This window comes from Lissotriton vulgaris, chromosome 9 (assembly GCF_964263255.1).
Source record: "Lissotriton vulgaris chromosome 9, aLisVul1.2, whole genome shotgun sequence".
NCBI classification, from domain to species: domain Eukaryota; kingdom Metazoa; phylum Chordata; class Amphibia; order Caudata; family Salamandridae; genus Lissotriton; species Lissotriton vulgaris.
The window spans coordinates 191,696,889-191,711,654 of record NC_141697.1 but is presented as its reverse complement, the minus strand read 5'-3'; the positions used below and the strand labels follow the sequence as shown (position 1 = coordinate 191,711,654).

At 43.8% G+C, this 14,766-nt stretch overlaps 1 long non-coding RNA gene across 1 annotated transcript in view; it reads right to left on the bottom strand.

The window, feature by feature from the left end:
- The window catches only part of LOC147689831 (uncharacterized), a 746,906-nt gene extending 732,629 nt beyond the window's left edge, over positions 1–14,277 (bottom strand). The window contains exon 1 of the long non-coding RNA XR_015299900.1: positions 14,214–14,277. This is a non-coding gene — a long non-coding RNA (uncharacterized LOC147689831). The remainder of the gene's footprint in view (positions 1–14,213) is intronic.
- Positions 14,278–14,766: the final 489 nt, after the last annotated feature.

The following is a 14,766-nucleotide window of genomic DNA, read 5'->3' as shown; positions in this document are numbered from 1 at the left end:
GATAATACATACATCTGATATTAAATGAAGGTAATTTAAGCATTGTGGCAGAAAATCAACAGTCAATTAAAGATACTAAAGCACATAATATCGCACCCATTCCCATTCTATTGAACGTATACATGAATTATTGATAATTGTGCATTTGTACATGATGTATATATAGTAACATGTTATTAGTTGATATGATTTTGAATAAGGATTTTATTAGACAGGGGACTCTGGGTCATAATATATGGGGTGCGTTAGAGTTATTTCCTGGAACGTTAATGGCCTCCGCACCAAACCAAGAGCTGATAGAATCATGCAGTATTTACGGGATTCAGATGCACAGGTCATTATACTCCAGGAGACCCATTTGACGCAGATTGAATCACTCGCCTTAGTAAAGAAGAATAGGTGGATTGATTTTGCTGTGTCCACATCACAAACTATGAATATTAGAGGTATGTCTCTTATTTTTTTTAAACAGCTTAAAGCCAGGTTAGTTTCTCAGATGGTAGACCCAGGTGGCAGATGGGTCATTACCACGGTTATTATTTCCGGTGTACAATATACAGTCTTGGGATACTATGGGCCTAACATTGATGACCCCTCTACGTTAGAGTCTATATTTTCACATCTTTTGGCTTTTCCTGAACCAATTATCTGGGTGGGTGACTTTAACATAGTACTGGACCCGCTCTTAGATAAATTGCCCAACAGCCGTCCTCTTGTCCTTTCTAAATCTAGGACCTTTTTGCTTAATTCCATGAAGCAATACGGGTATGTGGACATTTGGAGAGTAAGGTCAGGACAGCAACAAGGTATCTCCTTCTGGAATTATAAACACCATCATCAGTCTAGAATAGACTTTGTACTAATTAGTCAGAGATTGATAGATTCTGTTAAGAGTATAAGTTACCTTCCACTACATCTGTCCGACCACTCAGCAGTGGTCTTGGAACTTGAGGGGTCCCCTAAAGTTTTTCCCAGAAACTGATCTTTCAATCGCTCTCTTCTTTCACATCCTGACGATATCTCCTTTCTTAGATGTGAATCCCAAAGTTTCAGGAGTATAAATATTGGCTCAGCAGCACCCAGAGTGGTGGGGGACTCCTTTAAGGCTTTTTTAAGGGGGCTCATTACTGGCAAGGTGTCCTTTCGTTTGAAACAGTATAAGGAGGAAGTTGCCTCCATTGAAGGAGACTTGGCTAAAGTGCAACTTGATATTGATGCTAATGCTGTTTCTACAGACTCTGTTTTAAAATCTCTGCATAATAAATGACTTTCCTTGAAGGGGCAGTTGGGCTCGGTTCTAAGTAAAAGAGTTCAACAGAAATCGGAGGCTAGTAAGTTAGCCCATTTCCAGTATGGTGAAGGGGCAGGGAAGTTACTGGCCTGGAAGGCCAAAACAGATCAAGTCCGTAATAATATTGAGTAAATAACAGTGAGCAACTCTATATTCTCTTCAGATGAGGATATAAGACAAGCTTTTAGAGAGTTCTTTCAGGTGATCTATCATGAGGATAATAACATCAACCCAGAGATAATTAAGGACTGGTTGAGTAAAATCTCCCTCCCTGCCCTTTCACTTCAGCAGCGTACATTCCTTGATAGTGAGATCTCAGAGGAAGAGGAAGAGGTCAGGTTAGCCATTCAAAGTGGCAAGAAGGGGAAAGCGGCAGGGCCCGACTACATTTTTAAAGCTTTAGAACAGGTAATAACTTCACCCCTTACCACTCTATTTAATCAAATCTTACGGGATGGCCTGCGCCCCCCTGTGTCCTGGGACAGTGCATCCATCACTCTGATCCTGAAACCTGGGAAGCCAGCCTCTTGTTGTGGGTCTTATAGACCGATCTTAATCTTAAACGTAGACTACAACAATTGTGCTACAGTTCTTGCAAGGAGGCTGGCTGCGGTGGCCCCTGATGTTCTACATCAGGATCAGAAGGGCTTTGTTAAGGGACGCCAACTTTACGAATTAACATATGATCTAATAGGTGCCATTGATATGGCTTCAGCTGAGTCCCTTCCCTTGGTTGCTCTAACATTGGATGCTACCAAGGCCTTCGACATGGTAAATTGGTTATACCTGTCGGAGGCCTTGGCTAAATTTAACATCCGGGGAGGCTTTCGGTGAGCCATCGACCTATTGTATCAGAGTCCCACCTCTCGTGTCTTGGTCAACGGCGCATTATCGGACCCCTTTAATATCACGAGGGGGCTGACTGCTCTCCCCTCTCCTATTTGACTTATATATTGAGCCCCTTGCTCAACGCTTGAGGGATGATATCAATATTAAACCTTTTGTCTATAGGGGATGGGAGAGGAACGTAGCCCTCTACGCGGACGATGTGCTTATTTTCTCCTCAGATGTGCACACTGCACTTCCTGCAGCACTTAATGCTGCTCACGAATTTGGGGACGTTTTTGGGTTTGAGGTGAATGCCTCAAAAACTGAGATAATAGTCTGGAATGATGATCAGTGCGATATTAGTATACAGCCAGGGTCAACCAAGCGATATCTTGGTCTCAATATAATGAAGGGCATCAATCAATTAGTAGCATCCAATCTTTCAGCTGTCGCAAGGGTTTGTCGTAAGCTTATGCGATCTTGGGCACAACTTCCACTATCTCTATTGGGGAGAGTCAACTTGATAAAAATGATTATTTTACCTAAAATTTCTTTTTTATTTAATACCATCCCTCTTCATTTTGATCCCTCCTTAATAGCTAAGTTACAGGCAGATATCACTTCCTTTATTTGCGCCAGGAAGCCGCTTTGTCGCAGTGCGCCTTATCAAGTATCTTTCAACTTTCAACTTGGAATAAACATCATCCAAGGAGGCGTAGGGAGAAGGGCGGGCTGGCTGCTCCGGACCTGCAGATGTATGCTTGGGCATTCCAACTCTCCCATGCCCGAATGCTTCTAAGGATGCCTGTAGATTATGGAGTAGGATCTTTGTTCTCAGCTTTGCTTAAAGGGGAAGGCCTTAGCCAGTCAGGTTTTTTGTTTAAATTTGGCAACCCAAAGTTCTTTTAGAAGATCAAATTGAAAATCTTGCAGGGGTTTGTAAAATCCTGGGCCAAATTAACGGTAGCCATAAAAATTAGTTACTTTGGTAGTAGGACTCCCCTTTGGGGCCTTCCTGAGAGCCCTGTCTGGTTGTGTGATAGCTTAGTTTACCCACTAAAGGAAGCAGGGCTGGAGGTTTGGGGAAACCTATTTATGGAAAGGAGCCTACTCCCGTGGGAGTGTCTGAGAGGTAGGATTGGCCCCAATCTTGCAAGGTTTGAATACATGCAAATGGCCAGCTGGACTCATTCCTTTCTCGCCCGGCCCTCCCTGGGAAACAGGTTCCCTATTGGAGGTCACAGTCAATTAGTATCCCTTTTGGTAGACCATCCACCGGCCAAAAAGGAAATTTCCCAATGGTATAACCTGATCCTGGAAGAAGTGGATGGTAAATTTCAGCTACCGGATTTGCTTTGGGGATCTACCATGTTAGGCCGCAATGTGCAGGACTTGTGGAGTACTTCGTGTAAAGTTTTGTGGGACATTGTCCAGCCAGCATGGTTGCGTAGGAATCATCTGTTCACGCTCCATAGAGCATACTATTCCCCTCTTAGACTTTCAGTGTTCTCACAAGGGAACCCTGTAGTTTGTGCTAAGTGTGGGTTGGCTGCCGCATTGGATGCCCACATGTTCTTTGAATGCCCCCGCTTGGTCCCTTTTTGGGATGCTAAAAGCAATACACTTTCTGTATCATTGGAAGGGCAAGTAGTACTTGACCTTCCTCTTGTCATCTTTGGGATCCTGGCCGGGGTACAAGGGCAGGCAAAGAACCTCCTGTTTTACTCCATCCTACTTGCCCGAAGGGAGATTTACAGAAAATGGAAAGACCCTACATCTCCCACATTTATTGACTGGCAGACCTCAGTTTTGCAAGTCTCCAGATTAGATCTAGTGAGAAGAACTGGCAATCAAGCTAAGAGAGCATTTTGGCATTTATTGGTCTGGGGCCGCTGAGTTGGCCGGGGTTTCCCCCCCCCCCTCCCGGTCCGTTGATTACACACCTGTGGTTCCATTCAACCTGCAAAGCCCAGAATCAGCTGGAAGTTTGGGAATGAATGCTTATACCTCCACCTGTATCTCACTAATTTGAGGTTTACCTTTTTTTTCCCTCTCTTTTCTGGTTTCACCGGTGTTCGTCTCTGAGGAAACGGCATGACTGAGGGATGTTGGCAGTCCAGTTCAACTAATCCCTGCCAGTTTTATAAACTGAGACAGATTGGCGTATTCCCGACTGCGGCTACACCTGAAGCCATGGTTGTAAATGAGGACCAAAAAATAGAAAGGATTTTATTAGACTATTGTTTTTTTGTTTTTTGTTTCTGATGTTTACTCTCTATTATTTGTTTTGTTAAATTATTTTCCGCTGGGGACTTAGGCCCAGATTGTATAAATGTTCATGCAATGCAATACAGCATTCAAATTCCCTGTGCTGTGTTGCACAAGGCGGAAAACAAAGTTGCACCATATATACAAAGATTGGACTGCTGCCCGTGTCATCTCCTGGTCTCGTACACAAACAGGCAGCCTTGTGACACACAGAGTCGTATACAAGGGTGCAGATGTTAGTGCATATGGTACCAAGTCCTATGCATAAACAAACCTAGAGTTTTCCCAGCAATGAACCTTGCACTGTGCACTGCAGCAAACATGCAGTGCATTGTATTTTTAGACAAATTAACGTGTTTCCCTTGTGCCTGCTTCAAGCAAGCATTAGTTTTTGACACAAAACCTGGTCTGGCTTTCATAGTAGGTTGGGCTTCAGGTCACAGCGAAGGGTGTTCATGTTGATCCACCACAGAAGCTCCTCCTTGATGAAAAGCGGCAAACAATTGCACATATAATTTATTGGCCTGTGGGCGCTGGATAGTAAATACCATGTGCCACTTTGTTTCATGCCAGCACAGGAACAAATACTTACCACAACTGGGTCTATTTCAAGAAAATGTGTGCATTTGTTTTTATTTGGGATCCTTTTTTGTAAAGGTACCTGAGTCCACAAATTCAGATGAATATCTGTGTTTTCAAACCAGAATCAATTTGGGACTATATACTGAAATAGAAGATTGCATTTGGACGCTTATTGTTTCTTATTTTCAGAACAAGAAGAATTTCAGGGTGTTTCAAATGCCAAAGGGTTCTTTTTTTCATCTCGTCATGTTAGGTTGTTGTAGTGTTGATGTGTAACGAAGTGAAACTAATGGGGTAATGCAGATAATAAAGGTCATTAAATATTGATTTTGCTGTCACAACACTAGGCAATTTGCCATTAATTAAATGAAGTGTGGAGAACATGGAGGAAATGGTAAAAGAAATGCTAGGAGAGGAAATACATGTCAGTGTATTGGATGATTAATAAGAAAAATGCATTCAGTTAGACTATATTGAAAAGTATTTGAATAATTGACCTGAATTAACAAAAACACAAATAATAAATATGTTGTACAGTAATTTAACCATGTCCTGATAGCAGCGATAGTGCATGAAGGTAGCAAAGAAACGTTCATTTGCTCAACCATTTGAGCACAATAACACTGTTCTTTGGACTAAAATCTTTACATTGATAACTTCTTCAGAATCTGTTATTTGATTTGCTTGGCTATCTAGGTATAATTGGTCCCATATGTATTTTCAGTAAAACCTTCATAAGCACAAGTTATTTTGCAGAATGGCCCTTTTGAAGGGTCATCCCAAACTTTTTGCCTTCCTTCACTTTTTCTGACCTTCTTTTTGTTGGTTTTGGGACTCTGTGCACTTTACCACTGCAAACCAGTGCTAAAGTGCATGTGCTCTCTCCCCTAAACATGGTATAACTGGTTTACACCTGTTTGGCATATTTGATTTATTTGTAAGTTCCTTGTAAAGTGGTGTACCATTTATACAGGGCCTGTAAATTAATTGCTACTAGTGTGCCTGCAGCACTTATTGTGTCTCATGACGTCCTCTACAGGGCCTATGTGGGCAGTTTACTGTCACTTACGCTTGGAATTTAAAACTACTTGCCAAGCTTGAAACTCCCCTTTTATTACACATTAGTCATCCATAAGGTAGGTCCTATGTAGCCCTAAGTGGGAGGGTGCTATGTAAGTAAAAGTTAGGACATGCACTGATATGTTTTGCATGTTCTGGTAGTGACAAGCAGCCTGTTTCGTTGACACTATTGTGATGCCTATTTCTCTCATAGGTTAGCATTGTAAATTCCTAAATACACTTTTAAGATGTAATTCCTGATCAGAGAAGAGTGGCTTTTTCATGTTTCGATGTTTGGAATGGTAATGACAAATCCTCACTGGCAAAGTTGGATTTGGCATTACTATTTGAGAAATGCCACTTTTAGAAGGTGGACATTTCTCTGTGCTTATAACTCTACTAGCAGCCCGTCCCGACGTTGTCCGGGTATGAATTGCTGCCGGCCAGTAGTATATTGCTTTGTAGGATTTCGTTTTGATAGCATTTCTTATCTGTGACAGGCCTGTGAAACGCTCTGATTCACAATGCACTGCTGATGCACTTAAGAGTGCGCGTTCAGTAGTGTGTGAACTCGAGTTTCTCTACTTTATTTTTCCTTGCAATATTATATAGCGCAAACTCGACAACATGGCATGAGCACAATTTACGTTACAGAAGAACACATTCATTTGTGGTAGGCACAGGGAGACAAAGCGATTTGCCTGGAATCACAGGATGCTGAGCTGATGCTGAGATTCGAACGTAGCTCCCCAGCTCTAAAGTTTGCAATTCTAGAACATGTGGCGGGAGGTGTATCTAAAAGTGTATGTCGGTGCTGGCCATCAATGAGAGAGACCTGTGCATTTTTCAAATCGGTGGTGAAAAAATGAGTATGTTGCTGGAGATGTGGGCCGCCGTGCCACCAATTTACTTACCGGGGGAGGGTAAACACCCATTATTCCGCAACTTTCTTTCCGCATACCATCACTCCGCAAACTTTCATTACGAAAGTACCATGACTCCGCAATGCCATTATAACGCATGGCATTACATTTTATATGCTTTTACCACGCATACATTTACAACGAAATTAGTTATAAATGCATGAATGGTAAAAGCATTTTTTTTAATGTTTGGATAAGGTAAGTATGGGTATAGGAGTATATGTTTTGGGGTACTGAGATATATGTTTTGGAGTGTTTGGGTATTTTAAGGGTTCAGATACTAGTTTGGGGTTATGGGGTACAGGGGTAGTTTTAGGGTTTAGGGATAGGTATGGGTTTTGGGGTACAGGGGTATTTTTAGGGTTCAGTGCTAGGTTTGGGTTTTGGGGTATAGGGGTATTTTTAGGGTTCAGGAGTAGGTTTTAGGATTTGGGGTACAGGGGTATTTTAGGGTTCAGGGGTAGGTTTGGGTTTTGGGGTACAGGGGTATTTTAGGGTTCATGGGTAGGTTTGGGTTTTGGGGTGCAGGGTTATTTTTAGGGTTCAGGGGTAGGTTTGGGTTTTGGGGTATCAAGGTATTTTAAGGGTTCAGGACTGGGTTTGGGTTTTGGGGTACAGGGGTATTTTAGGGTTTAGGGGTGGTTTTGGGGTACAGTGGTATTTTTAGGGTTCAGGGCTAGGTTTGGGTTTTGGGGTACAGGGGTATTTTTAGGGTTCAGGGGTAGGTTTGGGTTTTGAGGTACAGGGGTATTTAGAGTGTTCAGGGCTAGGTTTGGGTTTTGGAGTACAGGGGAATTTTTAGGGCTTAGGGCTAGGTTTGGGTTTTGGGGTACAGGGTATATTTATAGGGTTAAGAGGGGTTAGTGTTTGAGGGTGTTGGGGTATTTTAAGGAGTAAGGGTGCTTTATGATTATGGGGTGCAGGGGTATTTAAAGGGAGCAGGGTGGGATTAGCACACGATATGAGACATGGCATGAAGGGCGGAACGTACCACACTCCCCCAGCGTTTGTCACGCCCCCAGCACACGTCCACAGCACAACGCAGACACGCCCACAAGGGACTACTTTGCTGGCACGGTTCTTTTACCTTTTAAATGTATATGGTGGGTGTCTGCATAGCCTATGTCCTTCTGCTGCAACTGCCCTTTCCAGCGCTGTATTGGGTGTTGTGATTGGTGCTGTGGTTCCTGAGATTACCCGCCTCAAAGGTTTGGGCTCTCTCTTTATTATATTAGTATAGATGTGCTTTGCATCCTGTCTCCAATATACATCTAACGTCAGTGACAGCTGCACTTTGTGTATTCCCTCTGGACAGCCACAACACAGGAAGAATAGGTGTGTCTGAGTACCCATCTAAATACATCTGCATTCTGATGGCTTTGTCTGGGCAGGATGGAAGGGAGAGGCTAACACTTCACTTGAATAGGTAGCGCCCTGTCCCCACACAAAGGGCTGACTCACCCCTTATAGATAGTCTGGCAGACAGGACTGGGCTGAAAGATGAACTTGTGCACTTCGGAGAGCTGCTTTGAAGTCATCCCCTCATCAAAAGCACTTTTGGGTATAAGGACTGGGTATCTGAACCCCTAAAATTGGAGATTTCTGGATCTTGAACTGAACCTCTGTCAGAAGGACTGCTGTGCTGCTCAAAGGACTCATCTTCAGACTGCAGACTTCGAAGGCCTTCTTTTCTTTTGTGTTGCCCTGTTGCCTGCTGCTCTCTGACTCTACTGAAGGAGATATGGACTCCAAGGGATCTCCAAGGGCTTGTTAGGTTGCCTCCTGTTGCTTGAGTCTCAAAGAAATCAAAGTTGCGACCCCTGCTCCTGTGCCAGGCTCCCTGGAAGTGGCCCAGATTCTTGCAACACACATTTCAACACATCTCCTGTCTTTGTGTAACAGAACTGACACATCTACCAGGTTGCAGAAGTAAAATCGGCACATCTCATTGGAACCAGCGGTTTGCCTCCAAAGATCGATGCATCACACAACATATCGCTACCACTGCAGCATGGTAAGATCGAAGCATCCCCTCAAATATGAGGCAGAAACTGGTGCATCACTCAACACCGCTGGGCACCTCTCAACTCTGGCACCCATCTTTGGAACTGAAGCATAGCCTTCACTGTGTGGAGAAGCTTGTGACCACGAAAGGTACTTTGTTCACTGGGACCTGTGTGGGTCCTGTAGAGGGCCTGCACGTCAACATGGTCGGCCCAAACTTTGAACTTGCCCCGGTCCAGCACAATGCAAAGTAACCTTTTAATCACTACTTGCTTCGAAGTGCTTTATTGCATTTATTCTTTTAAAATGTAAATGTATAGGCATTTATATAGCGCACTACTTACCCGTAGGGTCCCAAGGCGCTTCGACCGCTGCGAAACCCTTCCTGGCTTCCCTGAGAGATTGTCCCTTAATGGGTATCTCCAGGGTGAGACCAGGCATCCCCGGCGGTCTGGTGGGGCCGTTAGTGAAGATGAGGCAAGCTAATGCCCAGAGTTGCCGAGTGTGATCGCTGATCAGAGTGGGCACCGAGGCGAGAGAATTATCGAGTCCACTGACCCTGGTCCAGAAACCTGCCACGCCGGGAATCGAACCCTGGTCCCGGGCCGTCCTCTGCTCTCGGGTCTGCCGCCTCTAACCAGTGAGCCACACTACTTCACTTTTAGGATTTAGCACTTTTAGGATTTAGCACTTTTAGGATTCAATATCTCAACTTCTATACAATGGATTTTTTACATTTTGGTTTTGCTTTGTTGATAATATAAGAATCTATTTTTATAACCTGGTGTGGAGACTTTTTGTGGTGTATTCACTGTGTTACGGAGTGCACGTGTGTGTATGTATCTCACAAATACTTTACATAAGCCTGACTGCTCTGTGGCAAGCAACCGGAGGGTGACCCCAGGTTACCTTTTAGCATGTATCTAGCTTACCCTAACTTGGATTGTGGCTTCTGCTTGGACAGTGTGCATACTGGAAACCCAAATTCAAACATACACCCATGTATAAAAACAACATGCATAAAAACTATGAGTCTGATTTAGGGTGTGGCGATAGATGCTAAATGACTATTGTGACATATCCAGTCTTCTTTATTACAAGTGGTTTAGGGTATAATGCACTTATAATAAGGGGGGCAGGATATCTGTCTTGTTTGTGATTGACTAGCCAATTCTTAGACTATAAATCAGACCCTATATGTTCATGGTATTGAAAATTGGCTCAGTTCAAAGCCAAAAAGTTCAGTGCTTAAAGGGAATAGAAAATAATGTGGAGGTAGGAGTTTGAGAAAGGTAGGTTGAAAAGAAGAAAGTGTGTCATTTTCAAACATAAATATTGTTGTATGAATATTCAGCCTACTGTTATACCTCAGTAACTAATCTGGTGTTTCAAAAAATTGTTTCTATATGGAAAAACTGAAATAGGATATATAAGACCCTGGATTGACAGCATCTCCTATTACAGCATTATTTCTGGCAGCTTCTAATTAGTGCATGGCATGGAATATTCCAATTTCATTCCCAGATAGGCCCTTAGAGCAGTGAATGCTTGTGAATTGTCCGCATGCATGTGCCTCTACTGCACCTGTGCATTCATGTAGGGTCCTTTTCTTCACTCCTGAAGACACTCTTTAGATTATTATCATCCTTGACTGTATGTACCTCATGTGAAGAGCTTCCATTTGAAAGCTCCTTGGTGAACCCATAGGATATGCATTACTATTGTTTATGCTATTCATAGCTGTGCATTACTTCCCATCACTCGTGGATGTAGTCTTGAGGTAATTTACCATGTCAGACTGTATACAGTTTACACCTGCCTGAGGGCTGCTCACCTGTTTCTCTAGGGGATGTTATAGAGCATCTGACACGACTTCTTTATCCAGTGTATGCTGTGGGCTGCTTCTCAGTCCATGCTGAGTGGATTCTATGGAGACCCACTCAATCAGGCACAACATTAAATTAATGTATTGTGCATGCATGCTAGCTGTAACTCCCTTTTCCTCTATTACACACCTGAGTGCAGCGACCTAGGACACGATTAAACACCACTTTGGTCACTCATGCACAACATCAAAGCACTTCCTGTGGAGGCAGAGGTCAAAGTGGGAGGGGTCTGCGGGGCACAATGAGTTCATACCTGTATTTCTAAAAAAACTGTTTCCCGACATTTGAGATGTCTCAGCTGGAGTGGAAGGGGAGGGAGTCTCCTGTGCTGTGAAGTCAAGGGAGGGACAGACAGCTGCACAATAAACAAACCTGCTTGCCAGGGTGTCTGCTGCCTGAAACAAATGCATATGTGTGTATTTGGTTAATCAGCTATGCAAAGTCTGCTTGGAAGCTGCTATAAGCTTTAATTGATGGATCCACTTGAAGAGTATTCTTTTTTAGCGGTTTTGTAAGGTGGCCTGAAGAGCTGTGGTGTGCATACTTTTAATGGACAGTTAAAAACAATATTTGCATTAATTACAGTCTGCATAGTACTCAGATCTATACTTTGGAAGCACTTGTTAATCTTAAACCTAAATCTTTTTGTGAACTTTGTGGCTACCTACCCCACCGAACTCAAAAATTACCGCCCCATCTCGCTTCTTCCATTCCCGGCCAAAGTCATCGAGAAGGCTGCCAACAACCAGCTCGCCGCCTTCCTCGAAGCCAACAAATCCCTCGACTCCTCACAATCTGGCTTCCGAGCTAAACACAGCACTGAGACCGCCCTCATCGCAGCAACAGACGACATTCGAACTCTACTGGACAATGGAGACACAGTCGCCCTCATCCTCCTTGACCTCTCTGCAGCTTTCGACACAGTCTGCCACAGCACCCTTTTACAACGCCTCAATAACATCGGAATCCAAGGAAAAGCACTTGAATGGATCACCTCGTTCCTCACCGGAATAAACAAACCTGCTTGCCAGGGTGTCTGCTGCCTGAAACAAATGCATATGTGTGTATTTGGTTAATCAGCTATGCCAAGTCTGCTTGGAAGCTGCTATAAGCTTTAATTGATGGATCCACTTCAAGAGTATTCTTTTTTAGCGGTTTTGTAAGGTGGCCTGAAGAGCTGTGGTGTGCATACTTTTAATGGACAGTTAAAAACAATATTTGCATTAATTACAGTCTGCATAGTACTCAGATCTATACTTTGGAAGCACTTGTTAATCTTAAACCTAAATCTTTTTGTGAACTTTGTGGCTACCTACCCCACCGAACTCAAAAATTACAGCCCCATCTCGCTTCTTCCATTCCCGGCCAAAGTCATCGAAAAGGCTGCCAACAACCAGCTCGCCGCCTTCCTCGAAGCCAACAAATCCCTCGACTCCTCACAATCTGGCTTCCGAGCTAAACACAGCACTGAGACCGCCCTCATCGCAGCAACAGACGACATTCGAACTCTACTGGACATCCTCCTTGACCTCTCTGCAGCTTTCGACACAGTCTGCCACAGCACCCTTTTACAACGCCTCAATAACATCGGAATCCAAGGAAAAGCACTTGAATGGATCACCTCGTTCCTCACCGGAAGAACCCAGAGAGTCCGCCTTCCTCCATTCAAGTCCGAGGCCTCTGAAGTCATCTGCGGCGTACCACAAGGATCCTCACTCAGTCCCACCCTCTTCAACGTATACATGAGCCCCCTCGCGGCCATCGCACGCCAACACAACCTCAACATCATCTCTTACGCGGACGACACTCAACTGATCCTCTCCCTCACCAATGACCCCAGCACCGCCAAAGCTAACCTACACGAAGGAATGAAAGAAGTTGCCGAATGGATGAAACAAAGCCGTCTGAAACTGAACTCGGACAAAACAGAAGTCCTCATCTTAGGTACATCCCCCTCTGCTTGGGACGACTCCTGGTGGCCAGAAGCCCTCGGAAAAGCACCCATCCCGACAGACCACGCACGAAACCTAGGCGTCATCCTGGATTCTTCACTCTCAATGAACAGACAAGTCAGCGCCGTATCCTCTTCTTGCTTCAACATTCTTCGCATGCTCAGGAAAACATTTCGCTGGATCCCCTCCGAAACAAGGAAAACAGTCACCCACGCTCTGGTCACGAGCCGACTGGACTACGGAAACACCCTCTACGCAGGTACTACCGCAAAACTCCAGAAGAAGCTCCAACGAATCCAAAACGCCTCAGCCAGGCTCATACTAGACATCCCACGCAACGAACACATCTCCGGTCACCTTAAAGACCTCCACTGGCTACCCGTCAATAAGAGGATCACTTTCCGTCTGCTTACCCACGCACACAAATCACTCTACGACATCGGACCAGATTGCCTCAACTCACGACTGTCCTTCTACACCCCCTCCCGCCAACTACGCTCTTCCAGCCAAGCCCTCGCCACTGTACCTCGCATCAACAAGACCACCATGGGAGGCAGATCCTTTTCATACCTGGCTGCCAAAACATGGAACTCACTCCCCGCGTACCTTCGCCTTACCCAGAACCACCTAGCATTCAGAAAGCAACTTAAAACATGGATATTTGACAAGTAACCCTCCTCCCCTTCCTAAGCGCCTTGAAACCCTCTGGGTATGTAGTGCGCTATACAAATTCCATGACTTGACTTGACTTGACTATACTGGGTGTAATGCAAGTTTAAAATAATTACGTTCATATTGAGCGTGCTGGAACCATGGAACACTAAATCACACACACATCACTATTCCTCACTGAGCCAGCCAGAATTCAATTCTGTGGCTCTCTGGTTATGCACACAGATATCTACAGTGACCAAATTAACCAATAGTGGTTTCACAAAGAAAAATATAGCATCTATTTTCGAATAGTTTAACTTGCATTTATTTTTCATTTAGGGTGTGTGTTGTTTTATAACACAGTTAGATGAAGGTGAGATAGCAACAAAATAGTTACAAGATATTTTGTTATTTTTAGCCACACCTTTGAACACACCCCATGCTTACTGACCCCGCCCCCATTGGACTCAGGATCACAGTTTCCAGACATGCTGTCTGTAGGCCACACTGCAAGTCAAGACCCTTCCACCCAAGCACTTGCCCCATATTGTAGTGTGCTACCCATCTGCTTTTGCGCTTCACTGCCTCATTAGCAATGTAAACCTCGCTATCATTCAGAGGCAGATAGGGTTATATCAATACATTTACAATTACAATGCAATTAGAACAGAAGTGACCTTACATATTGTACCTCTATTCGTGGACACCCTGCTCGCCCTCGTTAAGTGAGTTGTCCAATAAGAATGCACATCTGTGCACAGCTTACCGTTTCTTGCACAAAGTTCAGTCCACCACCATTAACGCTCCAGAGACATAACATTCATTGGTGTGCTGAAAAGAAGCCACACAACAATTTATTCACGGATGTATGCCTTTCAATAATAAAGAAATAAAGTACTACTATTTTTTTTGCAAGCAACAGATAAATGCACCCATCGTTTAGAAATGAGCAGTAGAAAAGATGCATTCCCTTTTAGCAATTTAACACACTCCACAATTAAAGAGGAAGGAGAAATTGCAAAGATTTTCCCTCGCATAAAAAGTACGAAAATTATGCAATTTTACATACATAATATAAAATGCACTTGGCTGAGACCTTGCATGAAATTTGAACATGAGGTCATATACCTGGCATACAAAGGTCACATGAGACAGCATCAGTCTTGGGGCTATCCAACACATCACTTTCACTGTTCGTGCAAGACATTTTCTACTGGAAAAGACATGTTTTGTACAGTAAAAACGTAATGAGCAAAAACGTGCATATGGAAATTAAGCTAAATTATGCTTGTGGAATAACATTTTTCCCTGTGCCTACA